The 13,695-nt window shown below is 45.3% G+C and overlaps 2 long non-coding RNA genes across 2 annotated transcripts; one reads left to right on the top strand and one right to left on the bottom strand.

Annotated features, from left to right (window-relative positions):
* The first annotated feature begins 10,343 nt into the window (after nucleotides 1–10,343).
* LOC123485024 lies at nucleotides 10,344–11,591 on the top strand. The gene is made up of 2 exons (XR_006658822.1): nucleotides 10,344–11,115; nucleotides 11,250–11,591. It is a non-coding gene; the product is annotated as an uncharacterized LOC123485024 (long non-coding RNA).
* LOC123485023 lies at nucleotides 11,132–11,793 on the bottom strand. Its single transcript, XR_006658821.1, has 2 exons — nucleotides 11,588–11,793; nucleotides 11,132–11,395 (listed from the first exon to the last, which is right to left on the bottom strand). It is a non-coding gene; the product is annotated as an uncharacterized LOC123485023 (long non-coding RNA).
* Nucleotides 11,794–13,695: the final 1,902 nt, after the last annotated feature.

The following is a 13,695-nucleotide window of genomic DNA, read 5'->3' as shown; positions in this document are numbered from 1 at the left end:
CAGCTAGACGTAGGGAAAGGGGAAGTAATAGGGACTTTAGGGAAGGACATCACCATATGTATGTCACCATGTACATCCTGGGACTATGTAGTTGCTCATACCGAGCGGGGGGGATATGTCAATCTCCATACACAGTTTAAGGACAGGTGTAGTATTGTGAAAGTAGGGAATTACCAGAAATGGCAGTGCGACCCATATAAGGGTAGGTGCTGTCTGAAAGTCTGAAATACGCTAAAACAGGTTACAGACCTGAACAAGTGAGATATCCTCTTCAACTGGGGCACCCTATAGAGTAAACCTCTCTGAGGGAGGTAATGAGACCGGGGCTGTGGTGAAGATAGTGCAAACTATAGACCTGAAGGAAGTAGGACAGGTGGAGACGGGGTGTAGAAATCTTAGCCTGTGGTTGGAATGGATTCAGTATACGGCAAGAACTATGTCTAAAGAGGACTGTTATGCCTGTGGGACAGCCAAACCAAGGTTAACAACTACTCCGTTCCCCTTGACAGGCTTTAACTCTCTGTCAGGTTTATCCTCCATGCAAGCCACCTGGGAATGTGGTGAAAGAGTCTTGTAGTAACTTGCACTATCTGTATCCCCCGATAACAAAGTCACCCCGACCTAGGTTGCCTCCGTTTAAAGTCAGGGGATTCTAATTGTTTTTCTAGGACTAGTAAGATAGGATACAGGGTAGGGCATCTTAGCTCCTGCTCCCACACAGAGAATATCACAACTAAAGAGACCATGACTAATCTCTCCTTTTTGTTGCAGCCAGAGGATTTTAGGAACCAAAACCAGGCCCGTGCTGACATCTGATGGTTGTGTGGTGATAACTGATTGTGAACTCACCTACATACGCAAACAATCAAACGTGTTAGAGACTGGTGAGTTGTCACGTAGAAAGGGATCCTTTGATGAAAGGATATATATTGATGGGATAGGAGTACCTCGAGGGGTTCCAGAACAATTCAAAGCTAGGAATCAGATCGCAGCTGAGTTTGAATCAAGTCTTTTTTGGTGGTCAACAATTAATAAAAACGTAGATTGGATAAATTATATTTACTATAACCAGCAAAGATTTATAAACCACACTCGTGATGCAATAAAGGGATTAGCTGAGCAGACAGCGGCAACTAGCTTAATGACATGGCAGAATAGAATAGCTTTAGATATGCTTTTGGCTGAGCGGGGCGGGGTTTGTGTTCTGTTTGGATATATGTGCTGTACTTTCATCTCCAACAACATAGCACCGGACAGGTCCGTGACCAAAGCGCTTCAGGGAGTCACCACGCTGACGAACGAACTGGCTGAGAACTCTGGTATTGATAGCTCCATAAACGGTTGGTTTGATAACTATTGTTGTAACTATTCTGGGTGAAGTTATAGCTTCTATGGGTATACTTGTTCTTTGTGGATGTTGTCTTATTTCCTGTGTCTGTGGTTTGGTGAGAAAGGAGATGGAGAAGGTGGTTTCCCAACAGATGGTGAGATACGGCCCAATCCCGGACTCCGACCTAAGGAATGAAGGATATGACCTACCAGGCTTGGTGGAGTGACACTCTAGAGCAGGGGTGTCAAACTCATTTTAGCTCAGGGGCCACATGGAGGAAAATCTATTCCCAAGTGGGCCGGACCGGAAAAATCATGGTATATATAACTTAAAAACAACAACTTCAGATTGTTTTCTTTGTTTTAATACGATCAACAAAGCTGGAGCCTGAGGACAGTGTCCAAAATAGTACAAGCACAACATCACTATTAATCATAAAACACGTCAAGTTTATTTGAAAATTCTAACGAAAAAGAACACACAAACACACAATGCCTCAGTGATTAACATAACTGTTTCACAGATCACAGAACTATATCAGGGTGTCATTTCTCAGGCAGAAATGTAGATAAAAATAATGAAATCCTGTTCCCCAAACAAGTGCAAGAACCACAGAGTCAAGAATAGGTTAAATATACAAATAAAATAAAATCAATTAAAAACAATAGCACATCAACATAAAAACATATAAACATAAATCTGAAAGCGTTGCTCAAACTCCCGTAACAGTCCCGTTATTTTATCTTTGAACCGCTTCATGTCTGCCACATGTTGGGTCGCGCACACATTTTTCAGACAGGGGAAGTGAGCTGCATCACCACCGGCAAGTTGCGTCTCCCACAATGACAGCTTCAACTTGAAAGAACGTATGCTGTCATAATACTGCGTGACAACTTTGTTGCGCCCTTGCAGCTGTTTGTTCAAGTTATTCAGGTGCTCTGTAACATCCACCATAAATGCAAGGTCCGGCATCCATTCTGCGGAATGAAATTCTAACACTGGTTTGCCCTTTTCTTCCATGAACTGTTCAATTTCTTCTCGTAAATCAAAGAAACGCCTCAGCACAGCACCTCGGCATAACCATCTTACCTCAGTGTGGTATGGCAGGCCATAGATGTGGTCTTTCTCTCTGAGAAGGCTGTCAAACTGACGGTGATTCAGGCTTCTGGATCGGATGAAATTAACAGTTTGGATGACCACCTTCATGACGTTATCCATCTTTAATGACTTGCAACACAAAGCCTCCTGGTGCAAAATACAGTGAAAAGTCAAAAATCACGTCCTCCATTTGCAGATTGCACTTTCTCTCTGAACTTTGTCACAACGCCTGCTTTTTTCCCGATCATTGAGGGCGCACCATCTGTAGCCAGGCTGACAGCGCGGGACCAGTCCACTCCGACCCTGTCCCGCGCGCCGACGAGTGCGGTAAAAATATCAGCTGCTGTCGTTGTATCTGTCATCGGCACCAACTCTACGAACTCCTCGGTGACGGTCAATGTGTCATCAACTCCGCGGATGAAAAAATGGCCAGTTGTGCAACATCTGTAATGTCCGTGCTTTCATCAATTGCAACCGAAAACGCAATACATGACTTTACTTTTTGCTTCAACTGGCTGTCCAAATCCACCGAAAGATCGGAAATCCTGTCTGCAACTGTGTTTCTTGTCAGGCTGATATTTGCAAAAGCCTGCCGCTTTTCATGGCACACAATCTCCGCTGCCTTCATCATGCATGTTTTTACAAATTCACCCTCACTAAATGGTTTTGAAGCCACTGCGATTTCATTAGCAATGAGGTAGCTAGCTTTCACTGCAGCGTCACTGATGTCTCGGCTGTGAGTAAACACAGACTGCTGTTTCTTCAGACCCGCCAACAGTTCATTCACCTTCTCTCATCTCCGCTGTCCTTGAAAGTTGTCATATTTGTCGGCATGAAGACTCACATAGTGGCGACGAAGGTTATATTCTTTCAGCACTGCAACATGCTCTGAACACACCAAACATACAGCTTTCCCATTCAATTCCGTGATTAAATAGGATGACCATATTTCTTGGAACACTCTGCGTCCACTTTTCTATTTTTTGACAGACATATTGGGGCAATGAGGGTGCCAAAGCACATAATGTTAAAAGTAGAAGCCGTAATAAATATCGCAGGCAAAACAAAGTAGCTCATTGGCTGCACGTGCTTGACCTACTTGCTTTGCCCCGGTATAAACAGTTTGCTTGCTTAACACAATTGCTATTGCGCCATCCAGTGGACGCAATTGGAACAGCAGTTTCTTTTATTGAAAAATTGCAGCGCATTTTTATACTTTACAAAATATATACAGTGAGGGAAAACAGTATTTGATCCCCTGCTGATTTTGTACATTTTCCCACTGACAAAGACATGATCAGTCTATAATTTTAATGGTAGGTTTATCTGAAGAGTGAGAGACAGAATAACAAAAAAAATATCCAGAAGAACACATGTCAAAAATGTTATAAATTGATTTGCATTTTAATGAGGGAAATAAGTATTTGACCCCTCTGCAAAAAGTGATTTAATACTTGGTGGCAAAACCCTTGTTGGCAATCACAGAGGTCAGACGTTTCTTGTAGTTGGCCACCAGGTTTGCACACATCTCAGGAGGGATTTTGTTCCACTCCTCTTTGCAGATCATCTCCAAGTCATTAAGGTTTCGAGGCTGACGTTTGGCAACTCGAACCTTCAGCTCCCTCCACAGATTTTCTATGGGATTAAGGTCTGGAGACTGGCTAGGCCACTCCAGGACCTTAATGTGCCTCTTCTTGAGCCACTCCTTTGTTGCCTTGGCCGTGTGTTTTGCGTCATTGTCATGCTGGAATACCCATCCACGACCCATTTTGAATGCCCTGGCTGAGGGAAGGAGGTTCTCACCCAAGATTTGACGGTACATGGCCCCATCCATCGTCCCTTTGATGCGGTGAAGTTGTCCTGTCCCCTTAGCAGAAAAACACACCCAAAGCAGAATGTTTCCACCTCCATGTTTGACGGTGGGGATGGTGTTCTTGGGGTCATAGGCAGCATTCATCCTCCTCCAAACACGGCGAATTGAGTTGATACCAAAGAGCTCGATTCTGGTCTCATCTGACCACAACACTTTCACCCAGTTCTCCTCTGAATCATTCAGATGTTCATTGGCAAACTTCAGACGGCCCTGTATATGTGCTTTCTTGAGCAGGGGGACCTTGCAGGCGCTGCAGGATTTCAGTCCTTCACGGCGTAGTGTGTTACCAATTGTTTTCTTGGTGACTATGGTCCCAGCTGCCTTGAGATCATTGACAAGATCCTCCCGTGTAGTTCTAGGCTGATTCCTCACCATTCTCATGATCATTGCAACTCCACGAGGTGAGATCTTGCATGGAGCCCCAGGCCGAGGGAGATTGACAGGTCTTTTGTGTTTCTTCCATTTGCGAATAATCGCACCAACTGTTGTCACCTTCTCACCAATCTGCTTGGCGATGGTCTTGTAGCCCATTCCAGCCTTGTGTAGGTCTACAATCTTGTCCCTGACATCCTTGGAGAGCTCTTTGGTCTTGGCCATGGTGGAGAGTTTGGAATCTGATTGATTGATTGCTTCTGTGGACAGGTGTCTTTTATACAGGTAACAAACTGAGATTAGGAGCACTCCCTTTAAGAGTGTGCTCCTAATCTCAGCTCGTTACCTGTATAAAAGACACCTGGGAGCCAGAAATCTTTCTGATTGAGAGAGGGTCAAATACTTATTTCCCTCATTAAAATGCAAATCAATTTATAACATTTTTTACATGCGTTTTTCTGGATTTGTTTGTTGTTATTCTGTCTCTCACTGTTCAAATAAACCTACCATTAAAATTATAGACTGATAATTTCTTTGTCAGTGGGCAAACGTACAAAATCAGCAGGGGATCAAATACTTTTTTCCTTCACTGTGTATATATATTGTGATGTCACGAGAGGCTACACAGCTTTCAGCGGGATTGCTCAAGTAGTGCAAGGAGACCAGGTTCAACCAAAACAAGGATTTTATTAAAGGTCTTGGGAAACTAACGAAAGTATAACACAATACTGTTCTCTGGTGGCTCTTTAAGGGTTAACAGTTCAGGGATGTCTCTTCCACATCCACAATCATAACTCTCCCTCGCTCAAATAACTTTTCCCCAGTCTTACTGTCTTCCACGTTGCAGCTAGTGGCCAACCCAGCAAAACGTCCTTCCAAATGTCCCACACGTATTTCCACAGGTGCATATATCCAAAGGTGAGTATTTCCCAAAGGTAAGTATCTCCAAATCCTTATATTCCTCATGGAAGTGGACGTGCAGCACTCTTGTCCTCCAGAGAGCCCAGCTTGGAGACCGTGTCTCTTCCCTTCAACAAACCTTCAGCTCATCAGCTCCTGATTGGTTTCAGCTGCGTGGGAAGATTGGCCATAGAGGGTTGGAGTTCCCGACCATACCAGCAGATGGAGCCATAGCTGTCTGGGTTTGCAGCCACCTCAGGGGGATGTAACGTCCCTCCAGGACACAGCCTCTCGTGACATCACAATATATATATATATATATATATATATATATATATATATAATTTTTTTTATCATCTCGCGGGCCAGATTAAACCCGTTTGCGGGCCTGATCCGGCCCGCGGGCCGTACGTTTGACACCCCTGCTCTAGAGGGTGTCTAAAGGGGGCCAAAATGTACTTCCCTGTTTGTGTTTTATGTTTTAATAATCTTATGTTTTGTGTTCTATTAATCCTGTGTTTTATGACTTATTATTCAAGTTAACCATTTTGTTTGTATTGTATTTTAATGAATGACACCCTGTGTTTTCTTATTTTGGGTTCACACCCAGTGGGTGTGAAAAGGGGGATTGTGGGGATTTATTATTCTAATAATTGATGGGATGACTAACTTAGAAAGAATGCATTAATGATTAAAGCATAAAAGGTCTGGACTGTGCTGATGTGGGTTGTTTCACCTGGCAAGCTGTGATTAATGTGAGGAGCTGTTTTAGGGGGTAGGAAGATAAGAATGTGTGTCTCCAAATACTAGACTACACTGCTTCTTTGTGATCTGTGAACCGTCCTTGGACTTAGGAATGGTGTCTAGGGGAGCTGGCTCTTCTCACCATGACAGGTTGTTATGATAAGAACTTATGCCTGGCAACAGTGTGCAACGGTGGAGCGCCAAGAGTCTGGGACCAGCCGGTGCGCCAACGGATTGGCTGAGTAAGTCTAAACCACGCTCAGTCTCTACCCTGATAGGCCCAGCAGAGAGCGGGAACTAAAAACTGTCTGAGTATTTTAAGGAGAACTCATAACAATGGATTAGTTCTCTGTCTGCCCTGCGTGGTATTTCAGTGAGCCCGTATACGAACCAACATACTTATCATACATACATTTTGCATATAATACATTTAGCTTGGATTGAAGATCTCTTGATTCTTATTCCAGTACCAGATTTGAATTACGCAATTTCTAACATTCTGCTGCCTGCAACATCCTCCAGCATGACCGGTTTGGCGGTGGGTCAGTCATGGTGTGGGGTGGCATTTCTTTGGGGGGCCGCACAGCCCTCCATGTGCTCGCCAGAGGTAGCCTGACTGCCATTAGGTACCGAGATGAGATCCTCAGACCCCTTCTGAGACCATATGCTAGTGCGGTATGCCCTGGGTTCCTCCTAATGCAAGACAATGCTAGACCTCATGTGGCTGGAGTGTGTCAGCAGTTCCTGCAAGAGGAAGGCATTGATGCTATGGACTGGCCCGCCCATTCCCCAGACCTGAATCCAATTGAGCACATTTGGGACATCATGTCTTGCTCCATCCACCAACGCCATGTTGCACCACAGACTGTCCAGGAGTTGGCGGATGCTTTAGTCCAGGTCTGGGAGGAGATCCCTCAGGAGACCATCCGCCACCTCATCAGGAGCATGCCCAGGCGTTGTAGGGAGGTCATACAGGCACGTGGAGGCCACACACACTACTGAGCCTCATTTTGACTTGTTTTAAGGACATTACATCAACGTTGGATCAGCCTGTAGTGTGGTTTTCCACTTTAATTTTGAGGGTGACTCCAAATCCAGACCTCCATGGGTTGATACATTTGATTTCCATTGACAATGTTTGTGTGATTTTGTTGTCAGCACATTCAACTATGTAAAGAAAAAAGTATTTAATAAGATTATTTCATTCATTCAGATCTAGGATGTGTTATTTTAGTGTCCCCTTAATTTTTTTGAGCAGTGTACTAACCAGTGCTGACCCTGCTGAGATTTGATGAGATCGGGCGTATTAAGGCTTGTATGGCCGTAAACCATGGAATGATAGTTGGATATACTATTTCAACTTCATATAACTCAAAAAACTTTGAAGAACTAGAATAGCCATTCCATTTTTAAGGTCTTGGTAAGTGCAGTTGAATCCGTTTTCGCCCAACTTGAGGCTCTCCCTCAACAGACTTCTTCGGGCAGTTTCTCACATGTCTCCATAGGGAATTTCTTGCAGGCAACCATCTCTCCAGTGCCACAGCTTGCCACTTCAGTATTATGGTCAAAGTTTCATCTCTTCTTAAGAGAGCGTAACAACTCTTCTTTTGCGGGATCCTTTATTAAAACTGAAAGCCATTGCAACATCAGGCTTTTCACTGTGGATGGATTCGAGGTGTCTTGCCAATTTATAAATGGCCTTTTTACAATAAAGACAAAATTGCTTCTTGTTGTACTTGCTTCCTTTTGCTGTTATTGACAAAGGTGTGACATTTTGTCAAAGGCGACGTGTATGCGGTGAGCGAAGTCAAGCGCAGGACACAGAGCTACTGGCAGACGTACTTTACTAACCAGTAAAAGAACATACAAAACAAAACCTAACAGGGAGGAAACAAATACACGCATACGACACAGCAATGCCGACCTTACGGGAAACCAAACAATAACACACAATTACCAAACAAGAGACAGGGGTAAATATAGGGACTACAATCAAACATAGATGCGAACAGGTGTAAACACTCAAGACTAAACAAGACAAACACCGAAACATCGATCGGCAGCAGCTAGTACTCCGGGGACGACGAACGCCGAAGCCTGCCCGAGCAAGGAGGAGGAGCAGCCTCGGCAGAATCCGTGACAGTACCCCCCACCCGCCGGCCTCGGGGACGGCCAGAAGGACGCGGAGCAGGGCGAGTCGGATGACTCCGGTGGAAATCCCTCAACAGGGAGCACCGTTCCTCCGGACCGTACCCCTCCCAGTCAGTCTCCTTCATGGCGGTCAAGGACAGCCAGAGGTGATGTTCAATGACCACCGAAGTGGCCATGGACCTTCCTGCACAAATAGCAGACGCCTGCGTCAGGTGAAGAATAGCGCCAGAAATCCTGGACGCCTCTTCCACCTCCTCACTTGTGAGCTCAGATCTTCCCGTTGTTAAATGAGATAGAGAGGCCGCGAGGAGGGCAATGTTATTTGCTGCTGACACAGCTTGGGCTCCCAACGTGAAGGACTTCTCTGCCAGCTGTGCTGTGAGCCTGTCCTTCTGGGTTGGTAAAGTGGCTTTTTTGGAGGACGCACAGGGACTCGAACCTGGCACTAGATACGCTGCCATGGCGCTCTCGAGCCTATGGATTCCCTTGGCAGCCCTCTCCCTTCCTTCCACTCTAGTAAATGGGCAGTACATCTTAGCTGGCGAACGCGCCACTAGAGGTGCCTCCCATGAGCCCTCGACATATTTGCTGAGTGAAGGAATGGCTGGAGCCAATGGCTCAGCTGCCTTCCTCGGCCGAGAATAGGGTCCGCCCTCCATCATATCCACCTCCGCAGCGGGGGGAATGGGGGGCAGCGCTATCTCCAGTCGGTTAGCAGCCCGCTCAATGAGCCCAGGAAAATCAGAGCGTAGAGAGGCTGCTGCGAAGGACAGGGCTACTGACGTATCAGAGCCCGTGTCGTCGTCGCCCGAGGAGCCGTAAGACCTCTCACTTCCCAATGGAAAGGGGGTCTTAAAGGTTTGAGTCTGAGGGTCGGATTGTTCCATTGGAATATCCATCTCCTCTCCTCTCTCCTTGTCATCCTCAGATTCAGCGCCCTCAGATGACGCCTCAGAAGCAGAGGCTAGTATCGATAGCACATCCTCTAAGGGAATATCCTCCCTAAAAAACGCCCAGCGCTGCTTCCTCTCCTTCAAAGGAAGGAGGGCGCAGGAGGCGCAATTAGGGGGAACGCCGGTTCCATCCTTGGCATGCTGCGCACCCAAACACACAAAACATAAGTCGTGGGGGTCCGTAGTTGCCATAGAAGAACAGCGGCATTGAGCTCTGAAAAGAGCTTTTGGGGGTGGAAAATCTCCTGGGGCCTCATGTATCAATCTTGCGTACGCACGAAAACACGGCGTACGCCAGCTTTCACGTTCACGGTCAGATGTACTAACAGTGAAATTAACGTAAGAATGTGCGTTCTTCCACGTAAACTTCAGGCCTGGCGTACGTACATTTTTGTGATGTTTGTCCGTTGGCGACTCAGAGGCAATAAAGTGAAGTGGCAAACATTACACTACGAACTGTTCTATCGCACCTGCCAGATATTGCTTATAATTTGTAATTGATAAATGATTTGCCATATTATTGTCACACGAGTCTTATTAGAATATTCTATTAATTATGCAATAACATATATAAAGGATGTGAAAATTGATACAACCCGTCTAGCAATGGCAGCTTTGGCTTTATTAGAAGACATTTTCAATGGACAAATCCGGAGAGAACGAGTTTTTAGGGACCACAGTGATTTTCTGGCCCACGACGATGACTGGCTCATCAGCCGTTTCAGATTTCCAAGGGCTATACTCTTGGAGCTCTGCGCTGAGTTGGGTCCGAATTTGGAAAGAGAGACAGTGAGGAGCCACGCATTACCCGTTCCTTTACAGGTGCTTACTACACTTGGTTTCCTAGCAACCGGTTCTTTCCAAAGAGAACTGGCAGACCGCTCAGGAATAAGCCAGTCGTGTTTGAGCCGTGCAATGCCACCTGTCTACCAGGTATATAACGTTCCCATACGATGCAGGTGACCAGCCAAACATCAAAGCGCAATTTGCAGCGATAGCCGGTTTTCCTAATGTAATCGGAGCGATCGACTGCACACATATTGCTATAAAGGCGCCATCTGAAGACGAATTTGCATATGTGAATCGGAAACATTTCCATTCAATAAATGTGCAGATTATATGTGATGCACAAATGCGCCTAACAAATATTGTGGCAAGGTGGCCTGGGTCAACCCATGATTCATATATCCTTACAAACAGCATGGTTGGGATGAGACTCCAAGCTGGCAGGGTGCACGATGGGTGGCTACTTGGTAAGTTATGCATTTAAATGTATGGTTCTATCTAAAAGTAAAATGTTTGTGTCTGTAATTATTATTACTGCCCATCAGGAGACAGTGGTTATCCACTAAAGACGTGGCTGTTAACCCCCTCACCAACCCACAAACTGACCGAGAGCGCAGATACAATGATGCCCATTCCCGCACTCGGTCAGTTGTGGAGCGGGCGATTGGGCAGCTGAAATGTCGGTGGCGCTGCCTTGACAGGACCGGGGGATGCTGTTATACCGCCCTGACAAGGTTTGCCGCATCATACTGGCCTGTGGAGTGCTGCACAATGTCGCGCACAGGCATGGCATACCCCTTGGTGAGGTGGGGGCACCGCCAGATGACCCTGACCCAGGACCAGTATATGTGCAGCACAATCAACAAGCCATTCAGGCCCGTCAACGTGTAATTGCGACAATATAAATGGTACTCAGACACAAAGTTCATTTTTTGACCAATTCTTTTAATGAATGGCTTATTTCTGTGAGTGCGTCAGTGACATTTTTAAGGTGACTGTTCATTTCTTCAATGGCCCTAACAATTTGTTGTTGTGACTCCAGAACAGCATGCGTCAAGACACGGCCAGATGGACGGGCTTCAGCACTGGGGGGAACATTAGAGACACGGGAGACGCTGGACTGAATGGGCTCTGGCTGCTCAGGTGGTGCGGACTCTGAGTGCGTGCCAGTGGACGTTCCTGCGGTTCCTAAGTCCAATTAAACACAGGCACATCTTAACAGTAATTTGAGTCTGTTCCTTATTAATGGGTACACGCATTTGCAATAAAAGCAGTGGATACGTGAAATCTCTGGTGTACCTTTTGCTATATTGCATGCATTTTAAAATTAAACGGTGGCTGGCTATGTATATCAAAGTTAAGGAAATAAATCTGAGTCACCTTGCTGGCAGTCCTGTAGTATATCCGAGTCTCCTACATCAGCGGATACGATTCCAGAGATTAACGTGTCTCCTACAATAGAGGCAACTCTCTGATCAAAGGGTGCAAGTTCATCGGTCCCTGTACCACCGCCTGTTCTGCCCACACTTTGTCGGTGCGCAGCAGTTCTCCGCTTAACTTCCACCTTTATGTCTGACCATTTCTTCTTCAGTTCAGGTACGGTGCGACTCTCAGATCCCACCGCGTTGACGGCATCAGACAAACTCGCCCACTCTTTTTTCTTTCTTTTGTTATTAATTCCAGAGGACAGATTTCCAAATAAAATATTTTTTCTTGTTTCTACCTCTGATAGTAGCACCTCTAATTCGTTTTCAGTGAAATTTCGTTTCTTGCTTGCTTTAGCCATGTTCTTGCAGGTTTCTTTTGCCAAATTGGACTAATTACCATATTTAAATTGATTTAATTGAGGGAGGAGACAGGGTGTGGTGTGGTGCTCGTGCATGTGCGCTCAATTTCGCGTTGATTGGGATGTACAAAGAGAATGTATGTGGAATGCTGCGTACGCAGAGATTCATACATCAGATTTTTTTGGTGCGTACGCACATTTATGGCTTTGTCCGTACGCAATGTTTTAGTATGAATTCAACGCAAGTCTTTGTACATGAGGCCCCTGGTGCGCTCATTTTAGGACGACATCAAAGATCTGGAAATTTGACGGCGTATCTCGTCCTGAGTCTTTTCTTCTTGGCTTCTCCAGTCTAGTCCAGTCGCTGAAGATAAAGGGAGGCTGATTGAGGGGAGGCATCCCCTCTTATAGGGACACCTGTACTCCTATTGGCTGCAGGTGTGTGCATAATTTTGTCTCAGGCTGATGCTGCCTTAGGGCAGAGGGTAAACCAATAGGAGCAGAGCTCCCCTATGGGGCGGAGCTCCACGATATAGAACTACTTTTTAAGTTAATACCTGCAGTTAAATTGTGCAATACGCTAGGAGATCAAGCAAATTGCATTCTTCATTTCACCGGTCACATTATTTTACATTAAGAAGCTTACCATAGTTCCCCAGAACAGTTGAGCTAGTCACGTGACGGTTTGTAAATATCACAACAGGAGAAAGCGGGAGCTTCACCACATGAGGTGATGAAGTTACACTTCACTACTGTATGCAATTCACTACTGAATGTTTGGCATCAGATATCTTATCATGGCTTTCTGCCAGAAGTCAAAGAGCTCTGGATGAGCTATCTGTACTGCTGCCATTTCGTCCCTGTGTTTCCTGCTAGTGTTTTCCCTCCTCCGTTCTTCTCCCTTCTGTTCAGTATACAGATGCTGCTCTTCCTTCAGAAAAGCATGCATCACAACTTTGTTCATTTGCACAATTTCTTGTTCACTTTCACTTGTAAATGTTCACACTTACCGAAAATGACATCTGTTAGCTAATAGTTATGCTTGTACAATTTTCTGAGCTGGATTTGCCCGTCTTTGCAATTAGTTTGTTTGCATTTAGCTAACAGTGTCTGTGATTTCGCTATTAATTTGTTAGCATTCTGGTGATTTTTTGCGCCCCCTTGTGTGCTATACCGGTAATACCGTACATCCCGGGATGAGAGGAGGACGGTATGACGATATGAACATCTGGATACCGCCCAAGCCTAAACTAAAGCACAACCATCTCACCCTCATCATTTCGGTTCCTCTCCATCTAAAATGTAGTAGAATTAGCTATATAACATCAATATAAGTCATATGGAATATGTTAAGCCCATCTTCCAATTACCACACCTGCAGGAGTTGGACATTAGTGGCAACTTGTTCAATTTCATCAGAAATATGCAACACATCCACAGGGCTGAGAAAGCTGGATGTATCTGGGAATACTTTTGAAATCTTCAGCATCACAGCCAATGTTTTTCCTCACCTTCAAACATTACACCTTTCCTTCTGTTGTTACGTTTCCACTAAGAAACAATATAAACTGTAGTTTAACATAAAAGGGATCTAACAAATGAGCCACGGACAAGTAAAACGAAATAGATGGGGTTTTCAAATGGGTTTTCAAAGACACTCATGGGGGAGTCCACTGAAAGTTGACTAGCAACAAGAAACTGG

Source organism: Coregonus clupeaformis, unplaced genomic scaffold (assembly GCF_020615455.1).
Source record: "Coregonus clupeaformis isolate EN_2021a unplaced genomic scaffold, ASM2061545v1 scaf0533, whole genome shotgun sequence".
In the NCBI taxonomy this organism is placed as follows: Eukaryota; Metazoa; Chordata; class Actinopteri; order Salmoniformes; family Salmonidae; genus Coregonus; species Coregonus clupeaformis.
The sequence above is the reverse complement of the archived record's forward strand: the minus strand, read 5'-3'. Positions and strand labels throughout refer to the sequence as shown.